This window comes from Mirounga leonina, unplaced genomic scaffold (genome assembly GCF_011800145.1).
Source record: "Mirounga leonina isolate KUSES-001 unplaced genomic scaffold, KU_Mleo_1.0 Mir_126, whole genome shotgun sequence".
NCBI lineage: Eukaryota > Metazoa > Chordata > Mammalia > Carnivora > Phocidae > Mirounga > Mirounga leonina.
The window spans coordinates 9,963,766-9,991,119 of NW_023270314.1; positions in this window are offsets into that span (position 1 = coordinate 9,963,766).

A 27,354-nucleotide genomic window follows, 5' to 3' on the forward strand; every position below is an offset into this window, starting at 1 on the left:
GAACAACTTGCAGGAGGATTTTCTGCTCTCCCAGGTCTTTGGGGATGCAGGACTCCCTCCAGGAGCTGCCCTCTCAGTGGAGGCTTGGGTTATGGATGGGAACAAGTCAGGAGAAACTCAGGGATGGGTGTGCTAGGTTGGAGGATTCGCGTGTCCTTGGGGTCCTTGGGGAGTTGCCTGTGGCTGCCCAGCTGCAAGGGTGGGGAGGGGGCAGGTTGGGAAACAAGCCCGAAAAGTAAGCACACCCTTTTCCTAAAGGAGTTTGGGGGGCTTCCTAGGGAGTTTGAATTTTCTCCTGAGGTCAGAGGGGAGCCAGTGAAGAGTTTTAAGTGGGAGAGTGACATAATTAGATTTGCTTTCAGTGATATTCACTCTCATTGAGATTAAAGATACTGTGTGAACAGAGACCCTTTCTTGACCCCACAGTAGAGCAAATCTATGACCTTGACCTTTTTGGTTTTAGGACTGTTGTCAAGTGACAACAAGTATCATCAAGCAAGAATTTGACACCCGCTGCTTTGATTTCTGTTATACCTCTTATGACTCTGAATAATTTCCTTCTCAAAGTGGGGTGGTTCAGAGGATGGGAAAGGGGCATTTCTGCTCACAGATAAGGCTGTGGCCCATCGTGTGGGCCACACAAGTATATTTTACTTGAGTTCCTTTTTGCCTATACTTAATATTTTAAATATAGCTAAAATTTAGTCTTCAGGTTGAGTTTCAACTGCTTTCTTCTCGATTGCAACCATTTACTGAGAGTTGGTTAGGCAGAGGAAACCATTTTCTAACGTTAATATAAGTAAAACAACAGTAAGGAACATTTGTAGACACTTTGTCTTTCCTTGCTCCCAACCTGGCTGCTTGTTATTTGAGTGGAACACACAATAAAATCCAATTGCATAGGGGCGCCTGGGTGCTTCGGTCCTTAAGCGTCTGCCTTTGGCTCAGGTCATGGTCCCAGGGTCCTGGAATCCGAGCCCCACATCGGGCTCCCTCCTCCGCGGGAAGCCTGCTTCTCCTCTCCCACTCCCCCTGCTTGTGTTCTCTCCCTCGCTGTGTCTCTCTCTGTCAAATAAATAAATAAACTCTTAAAAAAAAATCCAATTGCATACATAATTTTTTTGTGGATGGGGCCGATGGAAGGGTTATCTGTACCTCTGCTCACTCTGAATAGAAAATCGATTTCTGTTTTATTATCACAATCTTACATTCCCCCAAAAGTCTAAGAAGATCATCTTTAAGACAAAATTAGATAACAGTGGCTTTCTAGGGCATATTTTATTAAATGATTAGCAATTACTATTTTATAAAATATGTATTAAAATATTAATGGCTGCATAGTTATAAGGTTGAAGTTAGGTAGGACAAAAAATAAAAAAGTCACATTGGGCTGTTTGGATTTCTGGGGAAGCAAGCATTTAACATATTGAAATCAAGTAAGTACTTATTTAGAACTCCATATGTACTAGACTTGTGGCAAAATTAGAAAGTTTTAATGTACCCACAAATAATAACCTATGCCTAGTATCCAAAGGGTAAATCATTATAATTTCATTTCAAGAGAAATTAAAAGTTAGAGGATTATGATCAAACTTTTATTGGAAAATTTTAGAATTTCTTAAGAAAGAAAAATATGTATAATGGAAATCAAATATATTTGCTTTGAGTTGTTCATGAAGTGACTTAGCACTCTTGGAGCATTTTATGTTTTACTAATGTTGTTGTTAAATCCCATCTGGTGTTTGTAAAGTCTTTTACTATCCCCTGCTGGGACAGGCAGACATTGGTTTGCATGACTGTGTGTTCCCAAAATATTTTTAAAAAGTATCTAGTGGATTTTTACCAACTGTAGCAGGATGATAGAAGACCACATTTCCATTATGATGCCTTTAGGAATGGAGACAGATGTCATCAGGTCGCAAAAGATCCATCAGTTTTACACTGTGTGACATTTGGGGAAGAATGTACATGATTAGTGGTTTTCAAAAGTTGTTTGGAATTCAACATTCTGTGTAGATATTACTTGAAAAATATTTATAGGTTCTGAGTCAGTGAGATGCAATTTATTCCTCCACAGAATTCATTCGACAATGTGTGGAATATTTCCTTGAACCTTAGTCATTCCAACATATTCCCTGGAAGTATCATTATTGTCAATAAACAGGTTGTTCTGCCTCCTTGAGTGATTTTTATTGTATGATGATCACCCTATATTTCTGGAAATCAACAGGATCTTTGTAGGGAGAGAAAATAATTCAGCAAGAATTTATTGAATCATCTCTATGTTCGAGGCAGTCTTACAGGCATTGGGAGAAATGAAAAACAATCAGACACGATTCCTATTCTCAAACAACTTATGTAGTTTAGGTGGGGAGACAGATAAAAAACAAGGTAAGCTGTTGCAAAAATGGAATATAATAAAGATGTTTTACTAATACTGAGAAGGGAATATGAAACTTGATTGGGGATGAATACAAGCACCATGGTGAAAATAAAATGGGCCTTGAAGGATAAGCATAATTTTAATTTTAAGGAGGTGGTAAAGGTCATATATGTAAAATAAGTAATAAAACTTAAAATGTATCATATTCCAAGATAAACTCATGTAGGAATCAGAATGTAGTAAAAGAATTTGTGGATGGACACCTGAATTTTAATCTTGGCTCTGGAACTAACAGTGTAAGCTTAGGCACTGCTCAACTAACATTTACTGAGTCCTTATAGTATCCTGGGCACTGTTTTAGGGGCTGGAGTTACAAGGCTAAATGTGGCAGGCAAGGCGTCTAATAGCATGCATTTTAGTGGGGGGAGATGGGAAGAAATAAGTGCAAAAAATAATAAAAAAAGAAAACAGCAAGGAGTAATTAGTACTGTGATAAAATAAAAGTGGGTAGCGTGATAGGAAGATGAGAACGGGCTGCTTTAGGTTGTCAGGAGAAAAGACCCATCTGAAGAGATGATATTCCAGCTGCAATCTGAATGACAATGAACTTTTCCTGTGAAGAGCTGTGTGAAGACAGTTGCAGAGCAAGGACCCTAGAGTAGGAGCAAGCTTAGAGTGTTCTAGGAGTAGAAATGTGTCTTTATGGCTGGAGAGAAGGCAGGAAGTTAGAGTTCTTGGCAGATTATCCAGGGTTTTGTGTACAGGATGAAATAACTTGGCTTCTATTTTAAGTATGGTGGGGAATCACTGAAGTGTCTAAGCCAGTTTGTTTTATGGATTATGTTTTACCAAGATCACTCTGGCTGGTGGGTTGGAATATGGCGTGGACAAGTGTGGAAATAGGGACATGAGTTAAGAGGCTTTTGCTGTAGTTCAAGTAATAAATGATGGTTATTTTGACTGATGGGACTAGTGGACATGATGACATGCTTAAACTTCAAGGATGTTACATAGGTTTTTTTTCCTCTGGGCAACTGGAAGGGTGGTGGCAACATTTACTGAGATGGGGAAGACTGGAAACTATGGAGGTTTGGTAGGGATGGCTCTTGACATCCCTAAGCCCCTCTTCCCAGTTATAAAATGTCAGTGATAATGCCAATCTTACTGGATTGTTGTTGTAAGAATTAAATCAGGGGCACCTGGGTGGTTCAGTTGGTTAAGCGACTGCCTTCGGCTCGGGTCATGATCCTGGAGTCCCGGGATCGAGTCCCGCACAGGGCTCCCTGCTCGGCGGGGAGCCTGCTTCTCCCTCTGACCCTCCCCCATCTCGTGCTCTCTCTCTCTGTCTCATTCTCTCTCTCAAATAAATAAATAAAATCTTTAAAAAAAAAAAAGAATTAAATCAAATGAAGGAGCCGATATAAAATATTTTGCAGGGCTCAGCAATTGCCAGTTATCTTTTCTATATCCAATAACAAGTTTATTGTTTTTATATTTTAAAGATTTTATTTATTTATTTGTCAGAGAGAGAGAGAGCACCAGCAGGTGGAGCGGCAGGCAGAGGGAGAAGCAGGCTCCCTGCTGAGCAAGGAGCCCAACTGGGGACTTGATCCCAGGGTCCTGGGATCATGACCTGAGCTGAAGGCAGATGCTTAACCAATGAGCCACCCCCAGGCATGTCTCCAATAACAAGTTTAAATAAACAGTTCCAAAAAAGGAGAGGTGGGAATCAATCACACATTTTTCATGACTCTAGACTTCAAAATTTAGTGTTTAAAAAATTCTCATTTCATATGTTTTATACTAAACTGATCATTTGAGATCTTGTGTAGGATGTGCTCGCATCCAGGAAATGTTCTACTGAGGCAATGACTCCTGGAAGGAGATAGAAGTGGAGCCATGAGTGGGACATGGGAGATTCTACATGATGGAGCCAGACAGAGTGGGATGTGAGTTGTTTTCTGTGCACCTGTAAGGATATTCCCATCTGAAGATATGCCAGTGATGGTTGAATTGGATTGTGTTGTGGCGCCCACAGGCCTTAATTTAACCTTAAGTTACAGTGGGATACTCATGTCACTCTATTAGATGGCTTCGAGGCTTGGACCTGCAATAGAACCATTTCTTTATTGCCTCCTTTTGGCCACTAAATCAGTATGCTTTTGATTACATGGTCTGCTTTGTCTCTGATATCAAGAACCTAAGTGGAAAACATGTGGAAAATTGAAAAATAAGAATCACCAAGTTGATTACCGCGTATCAGGCTGTGGTAAGAGAGTGCTGATCCTTGATCTTAGGAACTGAGAAAGGTTTCTAGTTTTGACATGCAGTGAAAGCTTTTGGACGCTAGAGGACACTTTGCAGAATACATCCTCAGGACAAAGCAACAGCCTTCCCTATGCTTATGTCTTCCGGTGGTACTGTTTTACTGCCTCAGAAAAGAAGGTTCATCTAGCTGTTCCTAAAGCTCTGTCTCACATCATAGACTCCTATTGTCTATGTTGGGGTTCTACCTTTGTCTCAGGGTGACTCAATGTTGGTGTTGTCTTCCAAAACTCAGTATGGGCTTCCTCAGCCCTTTAGGACCTTCCTCCTTTCCCCCAAGATACCTGTCTTGTGGGGAATGCTCCAGATATTATACTTTTCTAGTTAGGCTAAATGTACCCCAACTCTCTATTGGCCCACCAGGTAACTGCCTATGTTCTAAATTTAGATAATTGAATTATTATTTGAATTCATTCCTCAAATCCTGCTCTTGAGTAATCATAATCATGTAATTACTAGAAAAAATTTTAGGATTAGCTAGTGGTTTTTTTTTCTGTATTTTTTTTTTTACAGTCTCCAACACATACAAGTGCTTAAAATGCCATTTAATGATGAAGCTGATTAACATTCATACTTGAAATTCAACAAGACAAGTTATAAATAAGAAATACTAAAATTTTCTGGGTAACAGACTTAATTCCATTTATAGGTTCACAAATATACCTGCCTTTATTCATAGGGTAGAGAAAAGCAGAATGACCATAGAACTCTTGGTGGTTCACTTCAGTGGGTGCCCTGAGGGCAGGGTGCACAACAGTCAAGCATTTCTCAGCCGGGCACCTGGGTCAGCCTCGAGGAAAGAAATTCACAGGTATTTATGTCAATACTAACCTAAATTTTAAAAATAAATTACCTTCCTTTTGTTAAAAATTTTAGCATAGTTTTGTACTTAGCTTGATTGAAGATATGGTGTCTATGAAATTAATAACTGGGACATTTTGTGAAGATAAAAGTATAGATTTTAAAAATATTTATAATTTATGAGATCTTATTACAGTATATCTTATATAGCTTTTCTTTTAAATTTAGGTCTTAAATAGGACATTATTAGTCCTTAATTCTTAATTCCATTTGTTTTTTTTTTTTTAAAGATTTTATTTATTTATTTGAGAGAGAGAGAGAATGAGAGAGAGAACACGAGACGGGGGAGGGTCAGAGGGAGAAGCAGACTCCCCACTGAGCAGGGAGCCTGATGTGGGGCTCGATCCTGGGACTCCAGGATCATGACCTGAGCCAAAGGCAGTCACCTAACCAACTGAGCCACCCAGGCGCCCCCAATTCCATTTGTTTTTTAAAGAGGCCTGAACCTTCTATTACACCTGTTTACCATCTCTTATCAGTGACTTTGCAAATCGACTTTTCTCTTCCCTCCACTATTGTTGTTGAGGATCTTGAGAATCTTCTTGTTGTAGACTTCTCACTTATGTAGTTGGTTGGTAGGAGAGTTAATTTGCTATTGGTGTAAAGAGCACATCCATGCACAATGAAGAGCAATGTATTGTTTCCTCAAGATGAGGGGCAGATACCATGAAGGAATAGTAAATGATTCCTCAGTCTGTTTGGCATGATAGGCTTTAAAGAACATTCAATTAGATAGTGGGTGAAATCACCGCTTTTGAATTTTCTTTTCAATTCTTCTGATTAATTTAAAAGATAATCTTAGTTCAGTGTTAATTACATTTATAATATCTTTTGAACACTTTGAATCTTTCATTTTAAAGAAGAGGAGCGGGATTCATACTCTGAGTTTTGGTAGGTATTTATGTATCATTAGAGACTTTTTTTCTTGTTCTTTTTTGTATCTTTAAAAAGAAAGTTTTTTTTAAAAGAAGTTGATTTTAAAGAAAAATTTAAGTAAGTAATAACAGAAATACATTTTGTAAACAAGTATTTCAAACAAGTGAAAATTGTACTTGACTGATTAAAGCTTATGAAGTATTGGTGTTGCTGGTAAGGGCACAGACTTTGGACTTAAAGACTGTCTCTTCCATTTAGTCCATCACTTGGGTGAATGTAAAACCCTTTTCTAAGCTTCAGTCTCTTCAACTCTAAAATGTGGTAATAGCAGGACCTATCTCCTATGGTTATTTTGAGGATTAAATGAAATTTAATATTAAGTCCTTAGCACACTGTAAGCTCAATGAATGTTAGCTTCCTCTACTTCTACTGTTTCTATTACCACTGTTACTTTTGTCTGTGTTTTGGTTAATCACATACAAATGTTGAGTAGAAACTAAAAATTACAAATCATGCAGATCTAGTTTCATTACCATAGCTTTATTTTTATGAGTACTATAAGGCCCTCTACTTCCTTTTAGATAACCTAGTGGCTAAAATGTATTGAATTATGATTGCTAAGGTTGATGAGATCTCTGAGAATAATAAAAGTATGGGGCTGAATGGTGGAGCAAAGGAAATTTAAGAAGGAAAACACAAAATCTGTATAACTCTTGGGTTGACCTTGAAGAACTAAGAGTCTGACTAATCTAGGAATTCGGAACCATTGACTTAACACTCTTCATTTTCCCCATATAGATATTTCCCCAAATAGATTTTATTTCTTCTGTATTCTACTTTATTATATTCTTCAAAGGTTTTCTGTATCTGTTAGGTGTAAGTGATATGTAATGAAATGTACTGCACTTTTTAGAGTCAAATAATTTTATTTTATTTACTTCTTGAAGATTTTATTTTATTTTTTTTTAAGATTTTATTTATTCATTTGAGACACAGAGATACAGAGAGAGAGAGAGAAAGCATGAGCAGGGAGAGAGGCAGAGGCAGAGGGAGAAGCAGGCTCCTCGCTGAGCCAGAAGCCCGACGTGGGGCTCGATCCCAGGACCCTGGGATCATGACCTGAGCTGAAGGCAGACGCTTAACCATCTGAGCCACCCAGGCGCCCCGAAGATTTTATTTTTAAGTAACCTCTACACCCAATGTGGGGCTTGAACTCACAATCCCAAGGTCAAAAGTCACATGTTCTACTGACTGAGCCAGCCAGGAACCCCAAGAGTCAAATAATTTTAGAAGTAGGTGTATGAGGCAACAAGTGTAGTGATTTTCTGCTTTGTTCCCAGAGGTGTACTGCTTGTATTCATTCAAAACAAGAAATGAATTTATTATTTATGTAATAAACTCTAATTTCATTAGACAATACTTACAGCAGAATTCATTATAAAGAGACTTAATGAAAATGCCTTAAGTAGAGTACCAAGACAAGTCAATGGGTAAAGAGCAGTCTTTTCAACAAATGGTGCTGGAAAAACTGGATATCCACATGCAAAAGAATGAAGTTTGGACCCTTCCATTACACCATATATAAAAATTAACTTGAAGTGGATCAAAGACCCAAGCAGAAAGCTAAAACTATAAAACTCAGAGAAGAAAACATATGGCAAAGACCTCATGACATTGGATTTGGCAGAGATTTCTTGAATATGACACCAAAGCCCCAGGAGACCAAAAAAAAAAAGAAGTCAGATTTCATCAAAATTACAAACTTTTGTGTGTCAAAGGATAGTATCAAGATAATGAAAAGGAAATCCATGGAATGGGAGGAAATTTTTGCAAATCACATATCTGACAAGGGATTGATATCCAGAATCTGAAGAACTCTTACAACTGAACAACACCAGAACAGCCTAATTAAAAAGTGGTCCAAGGACTCGAACAGATATTTCTCCAAAGAAGGTGTATAAATGACCAATAAGCACATGAGAAGATGATCAATATCACTAATCATTAGGGAAATGCAAATCAAAACCACAATGAGATAGACTTTCACACACATTAGCATGGCTACTATTAAAAAATCCGAAGAACAGAAATAATAACTATTGAAAAGGATGTAGAGAAATTGGAAACTTGTGCACTGTGGGTGGAAATGTAAAATGGTACAGTCACTGTAGAAAACAGTGTGGTACTTCCTCAAATAGTTAAACATAAAATTATAATGTGATCCAGCAATTCCACTTCTGTGTATACACCCAAAAGAAATGAAAACGGGACTGGTACAGATATTTGTACACCCATGTTAATAGCAACGTTATTCACAATAACCAAAAGGTAGAAGCAAACCAAGTGGTCATCAATAGATGAATGAAGAAACAAGATGTGGTGTATACATACGATGGAATATTATTCAGCCTTAAGAAGGAAGGAAATTCTGACACATGCTTCAACATGGATGGACCTTAAAGACATTATGCTAGGTGAAATAAGCTAGTCACAAAGGACAAACATGGTTTGATTCCACTTATATGAGGTACCTAGAACAGTCAAATTCATAGAGACAGAAAGTAAAATGACAGTCACCAGGGACTGGGGGGAAGAGGGTTATGGGAGTTACTGTTTAATGGGTACACAGTTTCAGTTCAGGAAGATGAAAGAATTCTGGATATGGATAGTGGTGACAGTTGTACATAATATGAATGTACTAATTCCATAGAACTATACACTTAAAAATGGTTAAGATGGTAAATTTTGTTATGTGTATTTTATCACAAAAAAATAATAAATGCTCTAAGTATGTATTTAAAGTCTGCTCCAGGTTTAGTCCTGAGCTGGGAGAAGAGACATTTCCATAAGCAATGAAGACCTGGCTTTTGTTCACTAGGAGCTTAGAAAGTTTCTCTGGAAGTTCTGTCACATTTACTAAAGATAATGCTTTGATTCATTTATGTCCCAATCATGTATTGAGTGCTTGCTATGTGCCAGGTGCCGTTTGGTTCTGAAGGAGCTTTAATTCTTGTGGAAAGAGAGAGAGAACAAAATAAGTAAAATAGAGTATGCAGTTGGGAGGGGGTATTAGTACCATGAAAAAAAAAGAAGTAAAGTAGGGGTTGGGGTAGAGAATGTCTACTTCTAAATAAGATGGCAAGGAAAAGCCTATGTAGAGGTGACGTCTGAGTAAAGACCTGAAGGAGCTGAGAAGAAAAGACATGAGAATATCTGGGGGTGGGGAAGAAGTATTCCAAACAAATGGGCTCTGATGGGCCTAGAAGTGAGAAGGAGCCTCCTGTGCATATGATGGAGGGCACTGAGGAAGGGGAAAGGTGGAGCATAGGAGAAGACGAATCAGGAGGTTATGGCACGTAGGGTAAGGATTAGATTGTTTAATCTGGAAGGTGGGTCTAAGGTCTCCGGCTTTTTGCTCTGTGTGAGACAGAAGGCAGCTACTGGACTGGAGGGTTTTAAGAGAGAAATGATATGATCTGACTTAGGTTTTAATAGGATCACTCTGTCAGATTAAAAATAAACTATAGGTGGGTATATTAGTTTCCTATTTGTGCTCTATGAATGTCTACAAATTTACTAATTTAAATAAACACAAATTTATTATTTTACGGTTGTGGAGGTCAGAGGTCCCATGGGCTAAAATCAAGGGGTCAGCAGGATTGCATTCCTTTTGGAGGCTCTAGGGAATAATCTATTTCCTTGCTTTTTCTAACTTCCAGAGGCCACCTGTATTGCTTGGTTCCTTTCTCCATCTTCAAATCCTTCTCTCTCTTACTCTCTCTCATCTCCTTCCTCCACTTATAAGGACCCTCATAGTTACATTGGGCCCACATGGATAATCCAGGATAATCTTTCTGTCTGAAAGTCTTCAACTTAATCATACCTGCAAGGTCCCTTTTATAAGGTAACACCGTCACAGATTTTGGGTTAGGACATGACATTTTTGGAGGGCCATCATTTTGCCTACCACAGTCCACCCTCTGGCTTCCAAAGATTCAGATCTGTCCTACATACAAAATGCATTCTTCCAGTCCCAATATCCCTCAAAGTCTCAACTAATTACAGCAGCAACTCTCAAAGTCCAGACAACCTCGTCTAAACCTCACTAGCTCAAAAGTCACGGAGATCATCACCTAACCAGATACAGTAGAGGCTCTGGGTGTAATCCATCCTAAGGCACAATTCCTCTCCATCTGTGAACCTGTGAAGCTCAAACAAGTGAGCTGCTGCAAAAGTACACTGCTGGGATGCACAAAGGATACAAGTTATAGACATTCCCATTCAAAAAGAGAGAAAATGGAAGGAAAAAGAAGTCACCAGTCCCAAGTAATTTTGCATCTAAGTGGGCAGTTTGTTTCCAGGCCTTTGGGTTTATGGCTCCCCCTTTGAGGCCGTCCTTACTGTTCCATGAAGAGTAGTATGGGCTTGCACCTGAGTAGCTTTATCAGTCTGTTTTCTGCTTGTAGAATTTTGGAAGTCTGGCAGCCTTTTTCATTTGTCCTCTGTCTTTTTCAGTCCAAACTGGTTCCGCTTTTATAAAAGTTTTGACTCTTGTACGTCTCTTGTGTATGTTTTGGTATTTATTTCATTAGACAAGAGGCTTTTCCATAGGTCTTTCCTAGATCATCCCATCCCAATTTTTTGTTGAGATGGTCCAGAGGGCATCTATGAGTAACATGTTTAATCTTTTCAGAGTCCTTTTTGTGATTGAATACTCCAGTCCTTTTGACCCTTCCAAGGCACTAGCAATATATATTACAAGCATCTGAATAATTATTTGAGGTATGATCTGTATACAGTAAAATTCATGAATTTTAAGTAAAGAGTTTGATGGATTTTAACATGTTTATGCATCCTTGTAACCACCACCCAGCTCAAACTATAGAACATATTTCACTTCTCCTAACATGTGTGTGTGTGTGTGTGTGTGTGTGACTTTTTAGTCAATACCCTTAGCAACTTCCCAGGGGTAATGACTACTCTGATCTCTATCACTGTAGATTAGGCTGGTCAGTTTGTGGAGCTGACATTTTATGATGGTTTGGATGTGGGGTGTGAGGGAAAGAGGAGAATCAAAGATGACCCCAAGGTTTTTGGCTTGAACTACTAGATGTTGCTATTAATGGAGGTGGGGGAGGTTGTGAGGGGAATAGGTTGTGAGGCGGGGCGGTTAGACTATCAGGCACTCAATTTTGGACATATCAATCTTGAGATATACACTAGATGTCCAAGTGGAAGTACTGAGTAATCAATTGTTTATGTGCATTTGAAGTTTAGAACTAGTGACATAAATTTGGGCATCTTGAACATTCTGATGGTCTAATTCTAAGCCCTGAAAGTTGAAGTATCAATGTATATAGAAAAGGCTGAAGACGGAGTACTGCAATACTCCACGTAAAGATTAAGAGATCCCGAAGTTGAGAGGAACCAGCAGAGCAGACCAAATAGGAGCAGTCTGAGAAGGGGAAAACCAGTAGCATTGCTACTCTGAAAGCCATCTCAAAGTCCTTTTAGCATTATGACAATGCTAACTAGTCACCATAAAAATAATTTTTATGGTTCTTAAAAAGCATATGAACAATTGCATTAGTAATATTTTCCAGAAATACAAGTAATGAACTGGTGGCTATTACAAAAGTGGACAACAAATTGTTTCAGTAGTACTTTTGAAATGACTAAGCATCAATTAATCGATATTCTTTTATGATGATTGCTTACTTTGGACTTCACTTTGATACTTGGGCTTTGTTGTCCCCTAAAACTGAGCTTCTCTCATAAGAAAATTTGCCTTGGTATGAGGCGCCTGGGTGGTTCAGTCGGTTAAGCGTCTGATTCTTGATTTCGGCTCAGGGCATGATCTCAGGGTTGTGAGATCGAGTCCTCAGTCAGGCTCTGCCCTGGAGATTCCCTCTCTCTCTCTCTCTCTGCCCCTCCCCCTGCTTGCATGCTTCCTCCTAAATAGATAAATAAATAAATTCTTTAAAAAAAAAGAAAAAGAAAATTGGCCTTGGTAAACTTCATAGGAAACAGATTATAGAAAAAGAGACCAAGAAAAATATCTCAAATCCATACAACATCAAATAGAGGTTGTTAAAAAGCCTTGTAATTCCACACAAATTCCAACTTTTAGAGAGAGTAGGGAGTTTCTCTTTAAATATCACCCTAAAAATTGGGCTTTAGCTGGAATAAACTCAAAAGATGCACTTGGATAAGCCAGGTCTAGGCTAATTTCCACCCGGATATCCACTAACAGTCAGTCAAGTGATACTCCAGTCATTCAGAGTTTCTTCCAAGCAGTGACTGTCAACTCAGCTCATATCATTGCTAACTTTGGTTTTCTAATGAGAATAAATGACTCCTGGAACTAGGCAGCTACCATGAAATTCTTTTTGATGGGACTATAAGCAAATTACAACCATAGACCCTTATATTACTTATGATAACATTTATGGAACTTCTGATGCTAATGATGAGAATAGCATGTGTGCTAGTCTGATAGTATAAAACTGCAAGTGAGAAATTACACACCATGTCATAGACTCCATCTTAAACATTTTTCAGATTTCCCAGAGCTGCTTAACACAGTGATGCTATGTGATCCGTGTGCCTTCAGGGAGGAAATTATATAGAAAATTATTCTCAGCAGATTGACTGATGACTTGTTAACGATGGCAATGTAACCTGTTCTAATGGAAGATTTGTCAGCAGCATTTCAGATGGCTGATCATGTGCTGTTGTGGTCTTAGTTACAGTTCTTGGTTGAGTTGGTTGGCAAATGCTTGCTATTTTATTCTATTTATTATTATTTTTAAATATTTTATTTTATTTTTTTAGAGAGAGAGAGAGAAAGAGAGAGCACGTGCATGGGCAGGGGCATGGAGCAGAGGGAGAGGGAGAGCATCTTAAGCAGACTCTGTGCTGAGCACAGAACCATAGCAGGGATTGATCTCATGACCCTGAGATCATGACCTGAGCTGAAATCAAGAGTTGGGTGCTTAACCAACTGAGCCACCCAGGCGTTCCTATTGTTATTTTTTTTTTTTAAGATTTTTATTTATTTGACAGAGACACAGCGAGAGAGGGAACACAAGCAAGGGGAGTGGGAGAAGGAGAAGAAGGCTTCCTGCTGAGCAGGGAGCCCGATGTGGGGCTCGATCCCAGGACCCTGGGATCATGACCTGAGCCGGAGGCAGACGCTTAACGACTGAGCCACCCAGGCGCCCCTATTGTTATTATTATTATTTTTAATTCTTGCTATTTTAAAATGGTTTTTGGAGGTAGGTGAAAGAAGGCATTAAATTCTCTGAAAGAGCTTTCCCTTCTGTTTTTAAATATGATAGGAAACTATCGTTTATTTATTGAGGAGAGTGAAGTGTGGCCAAATTTACAAAGATCTGAGCAGTAGACTAGTCAGCATAAAATTTAGGTGTGATTAACCAATAGGTGCCTTTTGTTTTGTACCTTTTTTTCCCTTAGTTTTCAGTGTGTGTGTGTGTATGTGTGCGCGCGTGTGCGCTATGTATGTGTGTTTCCTAAAGAGTGGCTCTGGAAATGTAGAAAGGTGCTTTCTTTTATGGAAATATTGAATAAGGAACTAACAAGGATATGTTTTTCCACTTCAAAGATGCGAGAACTCAAAATGCATTAAAAAAAACCAACTCACAGTGAATGCTGATTAGATGATCTGGTATTATATTGGTATTATATTTGGTATTGTAGTTCTTGTACTTTTATAATGTTAAAGTGCCTGACTCAAAGTAAATGATCAATAAATATTTTTTGAATTTAATTGGGGAATGAAGTTGGGCTGGCCTAGAAATCTCATCATTGTTCAGTTTCTTTGCTAGTTTGTTTATTAATACATCTATTCATTTATTTTTTAGTTAATACCTGCCATCTATAATAGATTATGCATTATAATAGATTATTCATAAAGAAATATGAGGAATATGATGTTGGCTTTGATTTCAAAGGATTTACAATTTCAGGTGGGAGATGATACATATACAAGGAACTAGAAAATAAAGTAAAAAATTATTACAATAGGAAAAGATACTCTGAGTTCTAAGGTTGTAAGTTCCAAGTTCTGGAATTTTGGAACTCAAAATTGTGGAAGTTCAGGGACGCCCGTGAATATTTACTTGTTTATCTTTGTTTACCTGTTACAAACACTTTAAAATTATGTAATAGGAATTTTTATTTAATGAGACAACTTAGTTTTAAATTTCACTGCCATAATACAGAGGCTAGAATGCCTAATGAAATTGACATGAAACTCACAAGAGGTTGGCCTATGCTGCCTATTGTCTTGTAGTAACTGAGGGTCTCTGAATGAGTTCTGCCTACTTTCTCTTACAGGTAATTTATATTTTAAAACTTTTTAATATTGGAAATTTTAAACAAAGCAATATGGTTTTTTTCCCAATTCCAGAATTTCTCTTAAATTTCATGCGGAAAATGCAACACTTTTCAAAATTAAGATGTACAACTACACGTGGTTGTTACCATGATCCTCACTGCCTTTGTAGGATGTTGCCAAGGCTTTGATATAACAGCAACTAAAAAAGCAATAATAGCTTCATATTTTATGTAAAACATTTAATTCTATTAAAAACATAAAAAGAATCTTATAATAAATATGGCATATGTATACTTCTATTAATGTTCAGCTTTTGCTATATTGTACTTTAGAACATTATTTGGTTGATTTAATTCTATCAGTAGGAAGGCACTACTGACATTCTCTTCCTTCTTCAAGATTTTTTTAAACATTTTTTTACTTATAAGAAGCTTATGCACTGAAACTGTGGTCCATTGTTTACCTCCTTATTTAGTCCATTACGTTCATTAGAACTTGGTGTCACAAAGACCTGGGTTTGAATCTTAGGTTTGACGTTTACAATAAGCAAAGAAGGTATTAAAAATATTTAATAATCTGGAGCTCATGATTACCAAGCAGTCGGTCTTCAAGTCCTTCAGCTAGCCTTACAGTTGCTGGATCATGGAGAGGTCCATGGGTCTGAGGGGAGAAGATGGAGAGCAGTGAGGAGGGTGGTTAGTGGAACGTGGGGTACTTCTGTAGTGAATCTGTGGAAGTATTTTAACATTTTAATACCTGACAAGAATGTACCATTGTGTGCTCACTGAATATTAGCTCTGTCTATAAATTTTTTTTTAAAGATTTTATTTATTTATTTGAGAGAGAGAATGAGATAGAGAGCATGGGGGGGGAGGGTCAGAGGGAGAAGCAGACTTCCTGCTGAGCAGGGAGCCCGATGCGGGCCTCGATCCCAGGACTCCAGGATCATGACCTGAGCCAAAGGCAGTCGCTTAACCAACTGAGCCACCCAGGCGCCCAGCTCTGTCTATAAATTTACTTTCACTTTCCTCATCTGTAAAATAAGTAAAAAATACATACTTATAGAGGCTGTGCCTACTCATAGAGTTTTTGTGAGATTCAAATCAAGTGTTTGTAAAATAGTAACAATAGCTTTATGTCAAGGGCCATTGAAAGTGCTGTAATCTCTAGAGCATACAGTTCTCACAAGAATCTTACAAGGTAAGCATTATTATTCCCATTAGAACAACTCTATGAGCCAACATGTTCATAATCCACATTTTATAGAAGGAGAAGGTGAATTCAGAGACTGGGTAATGTGCCCGAAATCATATAGCTAGTTAGTTCCTGGGTAGAGATAGGATTCAAACACTGATCCTCATTAAAGATATGAAAGTAAAACTTAATATATGTTAGTAAAAATCACTTTCATTGATCACACACCTCATATACAGTGGGACAGAACTTGTCTATCTGGATTCCAACCATAAATTACTTTAGTCCCTGTCAGATGGCTGACTAATACACTCTATCACCCTGGTCAAAATTTGGTGAAGGGAAATGAGAGAATGTAGGAGGTAAAAGCACAACTAAAACTATGTGAAGTTGGGAAAATGTGTTCAAACATTGAGTTTAGTTTGGAGCTCAGTGTTATATTGGCAAGAAATTCTGTCTCTCAAAATGAGGTTTTCAGTTTCTTTATTAATAAACACACCATGAGACATTATGTTGCCTAAATGGGAGAGATGGTAAAATTGTTCAAACATCATACTTAATGGGGAAACCTTAGAAGCCTTCCCTTTAAGGTCAGTAACAAACAGGGATTTCTGCTATGGCCTTTTCTGTTCAACAAAGAACTGGATGTCCTGGCCAATAAAATATGAGAAATAAAAGAAATAGGGGATAAGACCATGAGGGAAGAGACAAAACTGTCAGTATGTGTAGATGATTTAATTATTTACACAGGAAACCTAAGAGAATCAACAGACAAACTTTTAAGGCTGAAAAGAAAAAAGTTCAGTGTGGTTGTTTGAGCACAAATCAATAAGTAACAATCAATGGAATTCTTTTATACCAATACACATTAGAAAATGTAACAGAAGATAATATGATATTTACAATAGCCAGAGGGAAATCTATAGGTATCTAGAAATTGACTTAAAAATGCAAAAGTTATTATGGAGAATATTTTGAAACATTATTGAAGACACAAAAGCAGACCTGACTAGGAAGAAATATCATACTTGTGGAGGGAAGATTTAACATTGTAAAGATGCAAATTCTTCCCCAATTAAAACATAAATTTAATGAAGCTAAAATAAGGAACCCAACAGAAGTAAAATGGGCATGTACAAATCCACACATAGCTAAAACAATTTTTAAAAAGAAAAGTGATATGGAGAAATATCTTACCAAATATAAGATATGTTAGCAAGCTATAGTAATACTATGATACTGATATTAAAGATTCCAGGTAGATATAGAATAGAATAGACTCTAAAATAAATCCATGTGTATATGGGAACTTGGTGAATTTTTGGTAGATAATTGAGGAAATGGTTTATTTGATAAACAAATAAGATTATTTGATAAACAATATTGTGAAAATTGGCAAAATATTTGAAGAAAAAACAGTCCCAAAACTTATACCACAAAATAATACAAAAATAATCTCCCATTGGAATAGAGATCTGAAACTAAAAAGACAAAACTATAAAGCTTTTATTAAAAATATTGGAGAATATCTTTGTAACAATGGAATGGGAAAGTATTTCTTAAATTAGGTGAATGAAAGCACAAGACCATAAAGAAAAAAAATTGCTGTCATTGATGACATCAAAAAAAGATTTCTGCTCTGTGGAAGATACAATAGACAGAATGGGAGAAGATATTTAGGATGTGAACATCCAATAAAGGATTAAACTGTAATAAATTCCTATAAGCTAACAATAAAAAGCCAGGTCATCCAATGGAAGAAAGAGCAAAGACTCTACAGAGACAAATGACAGTGGGGCAAACTAAAATAACTAAAAAGCATATGAAAAGAAGTTCAACTTGGATAACTGAAAATTGAAACTTTACACATGAGAATGGCAACAATTAGAGAGTTAGATAATAGGTAGTACTGCCAAAGTGTCTGAGGTGCTTCATGCTTCTCTATGTGGCTTCTCTCCAGGAGGACCGCTAGTCTTCCCAACATGCCGCTCAGAGCTTGGAGAGAAGGAAGCAGAAGCTGCAGGGTCAGCTAAGGGCTATGTCGTAACTAGCTGAGTGTTGCGTTTGCTGTATTCCATGGGTCCAAGCCAATCAACCCAGATGCACGTGGGTGGAGAAATAGATTCTACTTCTTCATTGCAGAGCAGTGAGTCTGCATTACTGAAGAGTTTGGGAGAAGGGAGATAATGTTGCATATCTGAAAACCTGTTGCTCGTTGTTTTTTTTGTTGTTGTTGTTTTTTACTATGCTTTTTCCATTTAAAAAGTACTTTCATGCCAGTCTCAGATTCAGGAGGGGTATACTTCCTGAATCTGTATCAGATCCTTAGATGTAAGTGATCATTTGAATGCATACAGAAATCCTGGACCACAATCTTTGTATTTAAAAGCATCTGGAGCACTTAGTGTTGTAGAGATGTCTGTTTCTAAAGATTGTCTCTTTGTACATTTTCTCCCTCCTCCCTTCCCCTATTCTGGTTTGGATATATGTAGTTTTCCTTTCCTAAAGCCTTCAAATTCAGGAATTTCATCAGTGAATGTCCAGGTTTGTTTTTTTCCACATAAATTTGACCAGGTCCTCATGAATCCATTTGAGCTGAAGAAACAAGCCTTCTCAGCTAAAGGAAAACTTATTCTATAATTATTAATGATTTTTGCTTTATTTTTATATGTTCTGTTTCTCTATAGAGTCCTTATTAAAAGTAAATTATATCTCTTGGATTTGTTCCCCATATCTTTTATTTTTTGCATTTTTCAAACAAATTCACTGATTTGATTTTTCTATAGTAATTTCTTATAAAATGTGGTACTTTTATGATAATAATGATTTTGAATAAATCCCTCTTTCATAGATACAGATTTTCAATTCTTGCTTAGAATACAGATAAAAGATTTTTGTAATGCTTTCTTCTATTTCTTTCAGTAAGTCTGCTTAAAGGGAAATTTTTATCTAGTGCTTCAGATTCCTAGCCCTCTTTAAAACTACTAAATAATGCCATAAGTTGAGTGATCTCTCTCTTTTTGCAAATTCCCACACTGGGGTGCATGAGTTGATGCTTCCCCAGCATTTGGAGTTACACATTTTATAGATTCTGTAGATTGTCATTAAAATCTTTCACATCCTAAAAACAGAGTAATAAAACATTTATTTGTTGTCCTGGGCCAAGGAAGGTAGGTGTGGCTCCTTCTCTCTTTCAGGTCTCAGTTTAAGTGCTGTCTCTTCAGAGAGGCTTTTCTTGGTCGACCCTTAAATCCAAAGCGACCAACCCTGATTTTCTTCTTTCAAGGGTTGGCAACAAAACTACGGCCAACAGGCTAACTCTGGCCTGCTGCCTACTTTTATAAGTGAAATTTTACTGAAACACAGCCACACCCATTCTCTTATGTATTGCCTATATCCGTTTATGTGCGGGAGTATCAGAGTGAAGGAGAAGTTGCAACAGAGGCCATACGGCCTGCAAAGCTACTGTATGGCCCTTAACAGAAAGAATTTGCTGACTCCTGCTCTATCTCATCATCCTATTTGTTTCCTTTGTGCCATGTATCATACTTATAATTGTCTCATGTATTTCTTTGGCTATTTATTATCACATCTCCACAAGGATGAGAGCTCCATGAGGTCCTTAGTCTGCCTTGTTCATCTCTGTACCTCCGCTAACCGGTACAGTGTTTGGAATGTAACAGATACATAATGTTTGCTGAATATATAAATGAATTAGATAGATATCAAAATGTTATATTATTTTACTTATTTCACTGGGAATTTGGGAGCAGGATGGGGAGAATTAAGTGTATTTTGGCTCAGTTAACATATTAAATTGGAAGTAGGTGACAAGAATAAATATTCTAAGTAGGGTCTGAAACAGATTTAGAAAGGAAGGTCAGGATAGAGTAGCTGAAAAATAGGAGGAAACCAGTAGAGAGTAGTGCCCAAAGGTCAAGGGCAGGAGGATTTCAAGAGCAGGGAGTAAATAATTTCATCAAATGCCATAGAGAGATATCAAATAAACAAGACTTGAAAATTGTCCTCTGGGTTTAGCAACAGAGACCTTTTGACATTGGCAAGGGCTATTTCCGTGGAGCGGTTGGGGCTGTATTAGTTTGCTAGGGTTGCTATAACCAAGTACCACAAACTTGGTGGTTCCCAGTGACAGAAATTTATCCTCTCACTGAAAAGAAAAAAATCAGAAGTCTAGAGGCTAGAAGCCTAAAATCGAGGTGTTGGCAGGGCCATGTAGACTCTAGGTCTTTCCTTGCCTCTTTCTAGCTTTTGATCCTTGCCAGCAATCCTTGGTGCTCCTTGGCTTGTTGTTGCATGACTCCAGTCTCTGCTTCCATCCTCAAAAGGTGGTGTTCTTGAGATGTGTCTCAGTTTCATTGTGTCTTCACATGACTTTCTTATAAGGGTGCCAATTATTGGGCTTAAGGCCCACTCTGATCCAGTGTAACCTTTGTATTATCTTGATTTCATCCTCAAAGACCTGATTTCCCAATGAGGTCACATTCACAGGTACTGGGGTTAGGATTTCAACATATTGGGGAAGACAATTAACCAACAACAGGAGCAGAATTCAGATTGCAGTGTTTTGAGAAGCGAATGCTGCAAGAAAGTAGACAATGAGTAAAATCTTTAAACCACTTGGTGGTGAAGAGAAGAGAAGCAGAACAGTAGTTAGAGAGACAGAAGTTTTAGGAAGATGTTTGAATGGCCAAGGGAAAGATTCACTAGAGAAGGGAAACTAAAAGATATGGGGGAGAGAAAATGTGAACATAATGAGGAGGATGAGAAGGTAGGAGAGGTAGAGACTGTTACTTCTGCCTCAGTATCCATTCTTCCTCACTCTGCTTCCCTTCAATTTTAGCTGGGTTCATAATTGTCCCTATTAAGAATACATTTCCTAGCTTCCTTTGCATCTGGGTGGGCCTTGTGATTAGATTCTGGCCTGTTGACTGGAGTGTATACATGTTGGCTGGAGCTTCAGTAGTTTTCTTGGACCATGAGGTGGAAGCCAGATGTTGAGAATAATGAAGACATGTGTTAAAAAAGGAGCCATATCTCTGATGATAGTGGAAGTACTATAATAGCCCTGATTTGCTTAGGGTCTTAAATTTTGCAAAAGAGAAATAAATTTCTATTCTGCTTAAGCCACTATCATTTTGTGTTTTCCTTCACTTTCTGCTGAACTTAATTGTGACTGAACATAGATAGATCTAGGGTGTGATGTGTAGATTAGGTTCTGTTCAGGCAGAGGGTAGCCTAATTCATTGAGGCAGGAGGGGAGGATGGTATAATGATTGTGGATATAGATGCACTGGTAAGTAGATGGTGGGAAGTTTAGAGAGTTGGTGTCTGAAGGCATTGGTATTCTCTGTAAAATAAAAGTAGAATTAGTTTGTTGAGACTAGAAGAAGAGATTTTAGTAGAGCAGGTTTGATGGTGATAATTTAAAAGAAGTCATTGTGAGGCATGAGAGAGATTTGACAAGTAAGGGGACGTTGAGGACAAGAGAGACTACATAATTATAAGGGTCAAGTGAATTCCTCTTGTAGTGTTCAGTGGGATTAAAGAAGGTTCGTAACAGGTATCCACGATTAGACTTTTGCTTTATGGGAGTAAAGAAGGGACAAGGGGGCTTTGCAGAAACACCTTAACCACCTTCTATTCGACACTTCCCACATAGTAGATGGACTGCATGAACGTGCCAAAATGAACAATAGAGACTTCACTCCAACTGTGAAAGGAGCCAGTTTGGAAGGTTTGGCCCATGAGGAAAGCTCCTGAACATAATGGCGCAGTGTGTGGGGAAGTAGGTAGATGCCATTTCTGAATATGTTGAGAAGTGAAGAGATGTCCTAACATTTCACAGGGCTTACCGTAATCACCATCTTGAAGACAAAGGGAAATAAACCTATCTGGGCAGCTGACTCACTGCTACTCCAAGTTCTACGGACTCTACTCAGAGTGATGAGGACTGTTGTATGATAGCACGACACAGGGAGAGAGTGCAGCAAGCCCTGCTTTTTAACTCAAAGAAGGCTTTGTCAGACCAATGTTTTGTCTTGGATCTATCACTGTGGTGAAAAAGTTTATCATTCAGAGAGAAAAGACAGCATCTCAACAAATAGTGATGATCGTAATGAAATTTTGTTACTGGTTTTAGAACTTGACAGGTCCCAAGATACATTCTAAATATATATGTTATCTCATTTAATCTATAAACAACACTGTAAAGTGGTTTTTATTGTGATTACTTAATTTACAAATGAGGACGTTGAGGCTCAGAGAGATTGATAATTTTTCCAGGACAGGTAACCAGCAAACATTAGAATCGAGTTTTGACTCCAGGGCCCCAAAGGGTGCATTTCACTGTGTTCATCCTCAATTTGATGATTACTTGCAATAAGTAATTAGTCTGGACAGCTCCACTGTGAAATAGGCAAGGTTTTCATTTTCCATAAAGGTTCTCCAGGAGTCTGAGGCTTTTTCAAATTATTATTTAAAACTTCAATTTGTGGTTTGTGGTTGTTAGTTCAAGGCAACATATCCACCTAAAATGGAACCTTTCTTCTCTTGAATTTACTGTATTTTCTAAAGCCTATAAATCTCAAACTCTTGAAGATTGTACTTGGAGGCACTGTTGAAGGAATAAAATATATCACGTTCATGTTGGCCTCTAGAGGTCACAAATGCAACAGAATCTTGTTGCCTTCTCTGCTCTCCAAGAGTGTTTTTGACAGCCCACAAACCGCTATGGTTTTGATGCATGTGTGTGGTCACCATAATTCTTATGATTCTAATGATTGCATTACAAGAATAAGTTTGCTTACAAATATATCCAGAACTTTACTTTTTATACCAGCATTTTCCGAGTATTCATAGCTTTGGAGAACAGGAAAAAACAATAGAAAGATTTTTATTTTTATTTTTGGAACCTCTGCAAACTATTTATTCATTTATTTTTTATAAAGATTTTATTTATTTATTTGACAGAGAGAGAGACAGCGAGAGAGGGAACACAAGCAGGGGGAGTGGGAGAGGGAGAAGCAGGCTTCCCGCTGAGCAGGGAGCCCGATGCGGGGCTCGATCCCAGGACCCTAAGATCATGACCTGAGCCGAAGGCAGTCGCTTAACCAACTGAGCCACCCAGGCACCCCAACTATTTTTTTTAATGCAGAAAGTGAGGTCATATTTTTCTGAGAAGACCCATTGGAATTATTTGCTATCACTTTTGGAACCTGGGTAAATCAATGTACCAATGACAAATAAAACACTTATTTTAGGGGCGCCTGGTTGGCTCAGTCGTTAAGCGTCTGCCTCCAGCTCAGGTCATGGTCCCGGGGTCCTGGGATTGAGCCCCACATCGGGCTCCCTGCTCGGCGGGAAGCCTGCTTCTCCCTCTCCCACTCCCCCTGCTTGTGTTCCCTCTCTCGCCGTGTCTCTCTCTATGAAATAAATAAATAAACAAAACAAAACACTTATTTTAGAGATACAGGCAATGAAAATATTTGAAAAATAATTCATTTGTGTATAAAAATTAATGAGAAAGTATTGTTAGTTTACCATTTACACGAAATAGTTAAAACTTAAAATTAAGTTGGCTTAAATATTATGACAATATTTTAAGAAGCAATAAAGTTGGTGGTGAGTAGTGCTTTGAATTTTTTAGTATTTGAATTTTATGGTTTCCTAATAAAAATCTCTGCCACTTACTGGTCATTTATAACGTGCTGGGCATCATGCTAAATATTCTTTAAACATATGATCCCATTTATTTTCACAACAACCCTATGCAGACCTTTTGTTAAATTTAAAAATTGATGCCTTTTATTTGCTTGTTTTTTCTTAGAAAATGTTTCAAACTCTTTCTCACTATATATTAATTTGGAAAAAATAAACACAGCTATTTAAAATTTCAAGTAACTACATAAAATGAAAATATTTGTCAGTAAAGTACACATGTTCACATTGAGAGACAGTTAAAAAAAACAAAAAGGATTCCAGGCAGCTATTATTGCTATATCACTACCTAATTTTTGTTGGTGTTCCTTAGGGATGACTTCATAAAGCCACTTCTCAATATATGGCATGCTTTGAACTACAATAATGAACAGTATTTAGCTGCAACACCAACTAGGAAACAATATTGAAAATTACTCATGATGTCATTTTTACAGAGGAAAAGGTAAGACTCAATGGGATGGACAGATAGCATCAGGAGAACCTACCTCTCCCTTCTGAGCTTGGTTCTGCAGTGTGGAAAGAGCATGCCTGGGCTTCAGGGTTCAGCCTGAGTTTAACAGGGCTGGGTTTAAATTCTGACTCCATTATTTTGGGCGAGTTATTTATTCTCTCTGAACCAGATTTCTCTGTGTGAAAGGGGAAAATTATATATCCTTAGAATGAAACTACCAGCATGGTGACCGCATGGCTGGCCTTCATCCTCTTCACATTTCTCTGACAGGCCGTCATTAGCTCCTTAGCGTTAAAGGGAAGAAGGAAGGAAGCAGTGATGAGGTGGAGTCTTTCCTACTCTCCATTATCTTCAGCGCTTCTTCTCCAGCAGGTGGGTTCTATCAGTGCTTGGCAGTCCCTATTGTTTAATTACGTGATTGGAAGAGGAAGGGGAGCACAGGGACTGCTGGCTGGCATCTGGATCAGTTGGCAAGAGCAGTTTGGAATAACATACCCGGGGAATCAGGGGTTTTGTACAATATGCCCTAGGGGTGTCAGGGCAATTCTTCAAATACAAAGGACAGCAAAAGAGAAATACTATTTGTAAAGTGGACAAGGAACACAGGATACGGGTTGGGAGATCAGGTTCCACATGGCAGCTCTGGAATCCTTTGCACCTTACTTAACCTTTCTGTGCCTCAGTTTCTTCATCTTCAACATGATGATTATTAGAGTCCTTACCTCCTGGGCTGTTGTGAAGTTTCCATGAGTTAATATGTGTAAAGCTTTAGAACGGAGCCTAAAATGTAAGCACTACAAGGTGTTTACTGCTGTTGTTAATGCTTACAAAATAAAACAACGCCAACGTGGCTGCCTAAGTTAAGAAAGTGTAAATTAGGCTTGTTAAAAAATGTCATTAATATCGGTTGTTTCCCCCAGCACCTTAAATTTTGATCCTGGTGTGTTGGTGTGAGAAACTGAAAACAATGCACAGTTGAAACCAGAGTGTAAATTTCAGGAGATGAAATAGAGCAGAACCACCATATTTATGGTTTTCACACCAAACCTAAATGAATCCAGGTTTGCTTTATAACGGCACCTGTTTGGTTTGGTTTGGTTTGGTTTTAAAGAGTAGGTGGTCCCTAAAAGCCAGTATGCCCTTTGTTAGTGTTTCAAAATGTCTGATGAAGATTCAACATTTGAACATAAGACCAGGCCAGGTGATTTTGTAGGCTTGATTTGTAAAATGCACTTAGAACCTCTGAAAAAGAGCACTAAATCTTGCCAAATCTAGTATCTAATATCTAAAAGACAATGATGGTCTTTCTTTTTTCCTTTTCTGTCTTTTCTTTTTTTCCCACTGTACACTAATTTAAGAAAAAAAGCTTGAAAAGTAGAGTAAGACCTGAATTTAGACTGCCTTTAATTGCGTGTGGGTAGATAATTTCCCTTACATCTAGATGAATTTTCTTTTTCTTTTCTTTTCTCGTCTTTTCTTCTTTTCCTTCTTCCTTCCTTCTTTCTTTGAGACAGAGAGAGAGAGAGAGAGTGCATGTGCAAGCAGGGGGAGGGGCAGAGGAAGAGGGAGAGAGAGCATCCAAGCAGGCTCTACCTTCAGAGCAGAGCCCGATGAGAGGCTCAGTCTCATGACCCTGAGATCATGACCTGAGCTGAGATCATGACCTGAGCCAAAATCAAGAGCTGGATGCTTACCCGACTGAGCCACCCAGGTGCCCCTAGGTGAGTTTTCATATAGATAGCTATAGTTACCTCAACTCAATGCAATAATGAAACATTCTCTATTAAAACTCTCATTTGTGGGGCTCCTCTAGTTCCACTAAGAGCACCGTCACTCACCCAGTTTTCCATCTTGGGCACCTTTGAGTCATTGTTTCGATCACAGACTCTTGTTAAATCTACTTTAGGAAAAACTCTGAAGTCTCTTTCATTCCCAGAGCCAGCCTCACCCTCTGCCACTCTTTGCCCTACAGCTTATGCTTGGCATGTTGGATACTCTAGGCACTTTCATGGTTTTGGGTCTCAAATCTAAAATGCTGCAATAAGATTTCTGTAATGTATTCTTTTAGTTAGTTCTAGAATCTCAGTTTAGATTAATTACAGAAATCAGCATTCTTTCTAGCAACCCAGGAGATCCTCCCTTCGTTTCCTGAGGTAATGGGTGTCCTGAAACATGGGAAATGCTCCATGAATGTTTGTTGATTGAATGAATGTACCCCCGAAAGGGTGCTAATTTACTCATGTGCCAAAAATGGCTTCACACAAGGTGGTTTCTTTCTTTCTTTCTTTTGAAAATCAGTTTTTATACGAGGTGGTTTCAATTATGAAGTAGTTCTGAGCAACAAAATACAAACATAATTTAATTGAATTAATGGCTAGGAGAGATTCTAGTGTCAAAAGCATGCATATCTTAGGAAATCTAAGATTTGAAGAGAAGTATTAGTGAAGACTAAGTTTTTCTAACACCCAGAGAGAGTAATCAATTATATCTGCAATCAGGTATTTTTTTCTAATGCGATAGGAGAGCCAATTCCCCTCCAATACCCCCGCTCCCCCAAGTCTAAGGCAGGAATGGCCAGCTGTCCACCAGAGATTTTTGCTCCACTCTCCATAGTGTCGAGCGGTTTCTAGGAGCTAGCTGTGCAGACAGTCCTTCCAGGTGTTGGTGGTGCGATGTCATTAGTTCCTGCCAGTGCATCATAGGGGTCGTGAGTTACTTTACCTCTGGACTAAGAAGGTGAAGAAGTGGTATGCCTTCTCTATCTTTCTCCATCTCCCAGCTGACATCAGAGGACTACAAGACTTCTAGCAAGGGACAGAGAAACAAGGTGGAAAGAGGCTTTGTTAAATTAACGTTTGTTCAGTAGAGGCTAGGCTGTTTAAGAGTGAGCCCAGAGTCAACAGAAGACCCCAAAGGAATTGAAATAGAGAAGTTTGTTACCCATAGGTCCTGAGGAGGTGCACAGCACGCACAGCACGCACAGCCTGCACAGCACGCACAGCACATACAGCCTGCACAGCCTACACAGCACGCACAGCCTACACAACACGCACAGCCTGCACAGCCTGCACAGCATGCACAGCACGCACAGCACGCACAGCCTGCACAGCACGCACACCACGCACAGCCTGCACAGCACGCACACCACGCACAGCACACACAGCC